Source organism: Crinia signifera, chromosome 4, assembly GCF_055691185.1.
Source record: "Crinia signifera chromosome 4, ASM5569118v1, whole genome shotgun sequence".
In the NCBI taxonomy this organism is placed as follows: Eukaryota; Metazoa; Chordata; class Amphibia; order Anura; family Myobatrachidae; genus Crinia; species Crinia signifera.
The window spans coordinates 315931230-315940219 of NC_139220.1; positions in this window are offsets into that span (position 1 = coordinate 315931230).

The window sequence follows — 8990 nt, forward strand, 5'->3', positions numbered from 1 at the left end:
ACACACATACTGTACATGGTTACACTGAACTGCTCCAGTTCACACACATGGTTACACTGAACTGCTCCAGCACACACACATGGTTACACTGAACTGCTCCAGCACACACACATGGTTACACTGAACTTCTCCAGCACACACACACACTGCTACACTAAAGTGCTCCAGCACACAGACTCATGGTTACACTGAACTTCTCCAGCACACACACACACTGCTACACTAAAGTGCTCCAGCACACAGACTCATGGTTACACTGAACTTCTCCAGCACACACACATGGCTACCCTAAACTGCTCCAGCACACAGACTCATGGTTACACTGAACTGCTCCAGCACACACATGGGGGCACATTTATCATGATCACATTTACAATGCGATCTTGGCGGAATATTACCACCCAGGATCGCATTGTAAATTGCGATCAGATCACTGGGATGTATCATCCCTGGCACTGCAGGGACAGGGCTCCGAAAGGAGCATGTCCCTGCGAAGTGCTAAGCCGGAAGCTGGGGGGTCTGCGCATGCGCGGTTATGCGCTGACCCCCGCCGACCCCTCTTACCGCACTGCCCTGCTCGGGCAGTGCGATGTGTAGCCATAGGCTACAATGGACTATCGCCATCCCAGAATGGCGATAGCCACGGGGTGCGATGCCGGGCTGCCCGATGATGATACAACGGGCAGCTTCGCATCCCCCATAGAAACCTATGGGGGATGCGGCCGGCGGCGCTGCAGGGAGGATCGCAGCAGGGATCGGAGATTCCTGCTGCGGTCCCCCTATGATACATTTAGGGGATACTTAGTATTTGCGGCTAAACCCCAAAAACGTGCCTTTTTTGGGGGATTTAGCCTCAAATATGGTTTGATAAATGGGCCCCATGGTTACACTGAACTGCTCCAGCACACACACACACACACACATACACACACATGGTTACACTGAACTGCTCCAGCACACACACACACACACACATACACACACACATGGTTACACTGAACTGCTCCAGCACACACACATGGTTACACTGAACTGCTCCAGCACACACACATGGTTACACTGAATTGCTCCAGCACACACACACACACACAAACACACACATGGCTACACTGAACTGCTTCAATACACACACATGGTTACACTGAACTGCTTCAACACATACACACACATGGCTACACTGAACTGTTCCAGCACATGCTCACATGGGGTCACACTACACTGCAATGCATTGGGGGGGGAGGGATAGGTTACACTGCATAGGGTTATATACATACAGTAGTTAGTTTCATACACTTTATAGAGTGGACAATCAGTGGGCAGGGGGCAGCCCATTAATGACGAGGCTGGCTCACCTCACTACCTCAGGCTAAGCTCTGCCGTCCAGCTGCGGGCCTGGGGTGTATCAGCATAGGCAGGACATCATAGGCCTCTCTCTGCACCGGTTCTGATGGTTGTGGGGATGGATGCAGGTGGAGCCGCAAGTTCAAGGGGACCGAGATCTCTCAGTGGTTGGCCAGTCAGTCAGATCCTGTCCTGACAGCAGCAACCGCCCTCCCTCCAGAGTCACTCTCTCCGCTGCGCTGCTGCAGTGCTGCTGAGCCCGTACACACTAGCAGTAGCAGCTGAGTGCGGTGGGACTACAGGACAGGCCAATAGAGTGGGCTATGCACCAGAAACCTGTCCCCCCGCTGCCCGCGTACATTATTTTAAAATAATCTGGTATCCCTTGACAATGGCTTGCTTATGTCATCTTACCCCTTTCCTCTTTTTCTTTCACCCCATACTCCCTGTCTTTCCTATATTTGTTTCCAGCTGATTGGCTGGATCTGTCTGTGGATGGATCAGAGCTCCTGGTTGGTTGTTGGGCAAGTATTTTGTTATATATATTTATTTTATTGTTCTAGTTTTTATTTTATTTTTAACACTATATTGGTTTGATGTCTTTGCTGATCTAACACTTAGAGGTATTTTTTTCCTATTTGCGATTCAGGAACTTTCAACAGCCCCCCCCCCCCCCCCCCCCCCCCCCCAGTTCTGATTCTGTGAGGATACGAGATAACTCTTTCATTCATCTTTATAGTGTTATTTGTTAAGGAAAACTGTAGAAAATGGCTCTTGACCCTCATTAGTACTCTATAATAATAATAATAATAATAATAATAATAATAATAATAATGATCTCTATATAGCACTTTTCTCCCAATAGGACTCACAGTGCTTTACCATTGCATATCACTCTCCTCATTGTCTTTGTCTTTTGAGGTTCAATAAAATATATTTGTAAATACACGGGCGGACGGCAGAGCCGGGCCCCTGTAACACCTTGGGCCCCGGTGCACTGCACCGTCTGCACCAGCGGTAGTTCCCCCCGGTATCCGGACTGATCATAGTCTGACTCATGATAGACAGTCATATGGTCGACCACTAATGGTAGACAGTCAAAAGGTCGACAGGGTTTAAAGGTGGACAGGCAATAGGTTGACATGGTCAAAAGGGCGACATGAAAAGGGTCGACATGTATTTCTTTTACTAAACTCTCAGCCGACATATGCCGACAGGCTATATTTCATACCATACCATCCAATAGGGCGCGGTACACGTAGACAGTGTCCATGTTGACCTATATCGACATAGACACACTAAAAACATAAAAAATCATGGCAACCTTTTTCCATGTCAACCTTTTGGATATTGACCTTTTGACACTGTCGACCTTTTCAGTGTCGACCTTTTGACCCTGTCAACCTTTTCTGTGTTGACCTTTTGATCCTGTCAACCTTGTTACTGGCCCTGACACCTAGGTTACATGCGCATCACAGACCCTGACACCTAGGTTACATGCGCATCACAGACCCTGACACCTAGGTTACATGCGCATCACAGGCTCTGACACCTAGGATACATGTGCATCACAGGCCCTGACACCTAGGTTACATGCGCATCACAGACCCTGACACCTAGGTTACATGCGCATCACAGGACCTGACACCTAGGATACATGTGCATCACAGGCCCTGACACCTAGGTTACATGCGCATCACAGGCCCTGACACCTAGGTTACATGCACATTACTGGCCCTGACACCTAGGTTACATGCGCATCACAGACCCTGACACCTAGGTTACATGCGCATCACAGACCCTTACACCTAGGTTACATGCGCATCACAGGCCCTGACACCTAGGATACATGCGCATCACAGGCCCTGACACCTAGGTTACATGCGCATCACAGGCCCTGACACCTAGGTTACATGCGCATCACAGGCCCTGACACCTAGGTTACATGCGCATCACAGACCCTGACACCTAGGTTACATGCGCATCACAGACCATAACACCTTGGTTACATGCACATCACAGACCCTGACACCTAGGTTACATGCGCATCACAGACCCAGACAGCTAGGTTACATGCGCATCACAGACCCTGACACCTAGGTTACATGCGCATCACAGACCCTGACAGCTAGGTTACATGCGCATCACAGACCCTGACAGCTAGGTTACATGCGCATCACAGACCCTGACACCTAGGTTACATGCGCATAACAGACCCTGACAGCTAGGTTAAATGCGCATAACAGATCCTGACAGCTAGGTTACATGCACATCACAGACCCTTACACCTAGGTTAAATGCGCATCACAGACCCTGACAGCTAGGTTACATGCGCCTCACAGACCCTGACACCTAGGTTACATGCACATCACAGACCCTTACACCTAGGTTACATGCGCATCACAGACCCTGACACCTAGGTTACATGCACATCACTGGCCCTGACACCTAGGTTACATGCGCATCACAGGCCCTGACACCTAGGATACATGTGCATCACAGGCCCTGACACCTAGGTTACATGCGCATCACAGGCCCTGACACCTAGGTTACATGCACATCACTGGCCCTGACACCTAGGTTACATGCGCATCACAGACCCTGACAGCTAGGTTACATGCGCATCACAGACCCTTACACTTAGGTTACATGTGCATCACAGGCCCTGAAAACTAGGTTACATGCGCATCACAGGCCCTGACACCTAGGATACATGCGCATCACAGGCCCTGACACCTAGGATACATGCGCATCACAGGCCCTGACACCTAGGTTACATGCGCATCACAGGCCCTGACACCTAGGTTACATGCGCATCACAGGCCCTGACACCTAGGTTACATGCGCATCACAGACCCTGACACCTAGGTTACATGCGCATCACAGACCATAACACCTAGGTTACATGCACATCACAGACCCTGACACCTAGGTTACATGCGCATCACAGACCCAGACAGCTAAGTTACATGCGCATCACAGACCCTGACACCTAGGTTACATGCGCATCACAGACCCTGACAGCTAGGTTACATGCGCATAACAGATCCTGACAGCTAGGTTACATGCACATCACAGACCCTTACACCTAGGTTAAATGCGCATCACAGACCCTGACACCTAGGTTACATGCGCCTCACAGACCCTGACACCTAGGTTACATGCACATCACAGAGCCTAACACCTAGGTTACATGCACATCACAGACCCTTACACCTAGGTTACATGCGCATCACATACCCTGACAACTAGGTTACATGCACACCACTGGCCCTGACACCTAGGTTACATGCGCATCACAGACCCTGACACCTAGGTTACATGAGCATCACTGGCCCTGATACCTAGGTTACATGCGCATCACAGTCCCTGACACCTAGGTTACATGCGCATCACAGACCCTGACACCTAGGTTACATGCGCATCACAGACCCTGACACCTAGGTTACATGAGCATCACTGGCCCTGACACCTAGGTTACATGCGCATCACAGACCCTGACACCTAGGTTACATGCGCATCACAAACCCTGACACCTAGGTTACATGCGCATCACAGACCCTGACACCTAGGTTACATGCACATCACAGACCATGACACCTAGGTTACATGCACATCACAGAACCTGACACCTAGGTTACATGCGCATCACAGACCCAGACAGCTAGGTTACATGCGCATCACAGACCCTGATACCCAGGTTACATGTGCATCACAGACCCTGACAGCTAGATTACATGCGCATCACAGACCCTTACACCTAGGTTACATGCGCATCACAGACCCTGACACCTAGGTTACATGCGCCTCACAGACCCTGACACCTAGGTTACATGCACATCACAGAGCCTAACACCTAGGTTACATGCACATCACAGACCCTTACACCTAGGTTACATGCGCATCACATACCCTGACAACTAGGTTACATGCACACCACAGACCCTGATACCTAGGTTACATGCTCATCACAGACCCTGACACCTAGGTTACATGCGCATCACAGACCCTGACACCTAGGTTACATGTGCATCACAGACCCTGACACCTAGGTTACATGAGCATTGTGAAGGACTCCCGGGCTCATGGGTGCATGGGGGGGCCTATCGCTCGTATCCGCCTTGAGAAAGGCAGTGTTTACAGCATTTGCACAGTCCCGGGAGAACCTCGGTTCGCGGATCACACAGTAAGGCCACAAAAGCAAGGTACAAAACGCACCTTTATTTCATATTAACAGTACATGAAAACCATAACCACACCACTAACACTACACAATACAGGTAGCCTACAATATACACAGCACACACTAACTATATCAGAACCACACAAAAGTGAACACCTCCCCTTCCCTTCCACAGTCAATAGTCACCTTGGGCAGTCTCTGAGCTGAGGCTGGTGCAGCCTTGGTGAGGGGGAAATGCAGAACCCCAGCGGAGGTACGGACTCCACTGAGCCAGGGCCGATGCCCGCTGCCGGTCCTGTAGGTGATGAATCCCGGCCGCTTGGCCTGTGGGTGCCGTCAGGGTGCTGGCACGCTGGATGCAACCGCTGGCTGTGGTATGGGGTCCACTGCGCCAGGGCCGACTGCCCACTGCTGGTCCTGCAGGTGATGAATCCCAGCCGCTTGGCCTGTGGGTGCCGTCGGGGTGCTGGCACGCTGGATGAAACCGCTGGCTGTGGTATTGGGTCCACTGCGCCAGGGCCGACTGCCCACTGCTGATGGTCTGGTGGGGTCTGGAGGGGACTCAGTTCCTCCCCTGGGATCCTGCCTCGCCGGGTCAGGGATCCTGGATGGATGCAGAAAAGTGGAGCCCAGAGCTGTTGTTTCAGCCCATTTTATCCTTGAGTTCTGCGACCGGATTGGTTGTTGCTTGAAGCCTGAGATGTAAATGCCCCTGAGTCCTGTGTAGGGATTGGCTGCTGCTGTAGCCCTGCCAACTTGCTGTTCTCTGGGACTCTCTGGCCCCCTGCTGGTCTGGTGCCGGCCAGTCTATAACAAGTCCCCGGGGAGAACAAAAGGCCAGGAACCATTGCTGATAAGGGGGCGGCCCAGGTGTGAAGTCAAAACAGACCCTGTTGTTGGTTGTGAAGTCTCAGCCTATTCAGCTTGCTGATGCTTCCTGTGAGGGGGATGAGATAGGGGGGTGTCGGCTGTCCGCATTAGCCAACAAGATATTACACACATGCAATAAACCATACATTACTGTGATAGAGACATATCAGGCTCAGGAGCATATGCCCTGATGGGCGCAATACTTATAAACACGCGGTACTATTTCCCATCGCAGGCAGGCATCTGGTATGTAATAAAGTCCGGTCCTAGTACTATAGAACACACAGTCCTGTGGAAGGCTCTATTAGTGTGAGAGGCACAGCTCCCATGAGATGGCAGGCAGGGAATTGTATTGGAAAAATGTTGTTAATTCAGGTAAGAGAGTGTCTGGGTCTCTGGGCTACATTTAGGAATCTTGGGGTGCCTACCCCCTCATGATCCAGGTGGGGGTGCCCAAAGGGGGATCATGACATACCTCCCCCTTCCTAAATCCGGTCCGAGGGGCTGGCTCCCAGATCGGAGCCAGTCAGGATGACCGGGCCCAGTGATCTCCTGGAGGCGTGATTCCGCTCCTCCTGCTCTGGATGAGGGGGGTCCGAGGTCGGCAGTTCACCATGTGTAACCCGCATTCCAGTACCCCAGTTACAGGGTTTGCCCCTGTCATGTGGAAATCTTTCCTTCTCTCCTGCCTTTTTGGTTGGCCCTCCTCCCTCCGCCTCTGGCGCAACTGGGAGGGGCCCGATCGGTGTACACAGGCTACAATCCGGAAACCTGGCTGCGGATTCTGCTCTTGACAACAGCGCCGACGTTGGCTGCAGGGGAGCAGTGGGTAACAACGATGCTTCTCCCAAAACTTCAAAAGCCTTCACAGTCACCCCACTTGGGCCTGAAACCTCCCCCAGCCCCTGAAGCTGCTGGGCCTCCCCTGGGCAACCTTCCCTCCATGTCTGTTCATCCACCTTGCAGGGCCTCAGCACACTCTGCCCCCACCTGCCCTCAGCAGTAGGCAGCGGTCCTGAGGATTCTCCTTCACACAATGGCTGCAGAGAAGCAGGGGGTATCCGCAAGTCTCCCCCTGATTTTCCCACAATCCCCCCCTTTGGGTCGAACACCTCCCCCAGCCCTTTGAACAATAACTGCTGGGCCTCCCCTGGGCAAACTTCCATCTTCCCCAGGGTGCACTGCTTCCCCAGCCTGGCGATGAGAGGGACTGGTGGGGTGGCATTGTACGGCAGCACTGCTGGCATCTCCCTTACAGCCCCAGGTGCAAACTCACATTCTCTTGCTCGTGCCATGCTGGGTGGTGAGGTGTCTTCCTCTGAGGCGCAGGGGGGTGCTGAGCTATGCCTCTGACCATCCCCTCCATGTTTGCTTGCTTGGCTGCCTGTTTGCTGCAGCGGCTCCCCGGGCACATAATTACAGTCAGTCACTCTTGCAGGGGATTCACAGAAGCGCTGCACCCCAGCCTCTACTCCCTGCTCTGGCACCCCGGTCACATACCTGCCTTTTGACTCCAGATCCTCCTGGCTCTGATGGCTAAGTGGGAACAGTCCTGGATAATCTTCCTGGGGTGGTAGAGTGGCAGAGCGCACCCCAGACACACTTCCTTCCATCTCCCCCTGCTGAATATGCTGGGGCTCCTGGGGCAAGATGCCCTCATTCGCTGGGCCGCTGGTGGTCATGTATGGGAGAAGTACTGCCCCCTCTGCTGGGGCACAATCATTGTAGACCCCCTGGCCACTAGTTTCAAAGTCTCCATCTCCCACGTCTGCAAAAGGGAAGATGTACTGCCATTCTTCCTGGGGTGCCATTTTTGGGTGCACCCCCATCCTTTGGCTAGCTGCTTGGAGCAGTGGCTGGCCACTGCTTTGTACCTCCTGTGGCGAGGACTCAGCCATCACAGTCCCAGCCTCCGAGATCTGCTCTGCTCTGGGGCTAGTCTCTGGGGCAGCCCCTGCACTGTATACTGGCACTGCTCCATCTATCCCGGGCTCCGTGTGCACCAGTCCATCATCCCCATGTGGGGCCACAGTGCCCAGCTCCGCCACACTACTTGGCACAATGCAGGGGGAATAAATATCCCCTCCCCGATATCCATCTGCCACAATCACAGTCCATGATGTTAGGGCTCCTTTAGAGTCCGGGGTCCCTGGTGCGATATCACAGGGGCACTCCACAGCTAGTTCCTCATTTCCCAACTCACTGAATGGGAACAGTTCTGTGATTTCTCCCTGTGTCAGTGGGGGATCTAGTTCTGTGGCTCTCTGAGGATGCATAAGCTGCAGCAGCCGACGTTCCTCTGCCTCCACCCTCTGACACTGGTCCAGCCACTCTGGCGAATTCAGCTGTCCCTGTGCCAGGGCGACCCTCTCTGCATTCTCATAACAGTGCAGGAGACACTGCAACTGCTCCTGGACACTTCTCAGTACTCCTGGACACAGGACATAGTTCCTATACACGCTGAATGCATGTAGCGGGTCCTCTTGTTGCTCGTACACCCATCGGATGAGAGTGCAGTGTGAGCGGCCTTCAGGGGGTGTGCTGCATCGTAGCCTCCATTCGTCAGTTAGGTCCTCCAGACTCATTCTCGCTAATG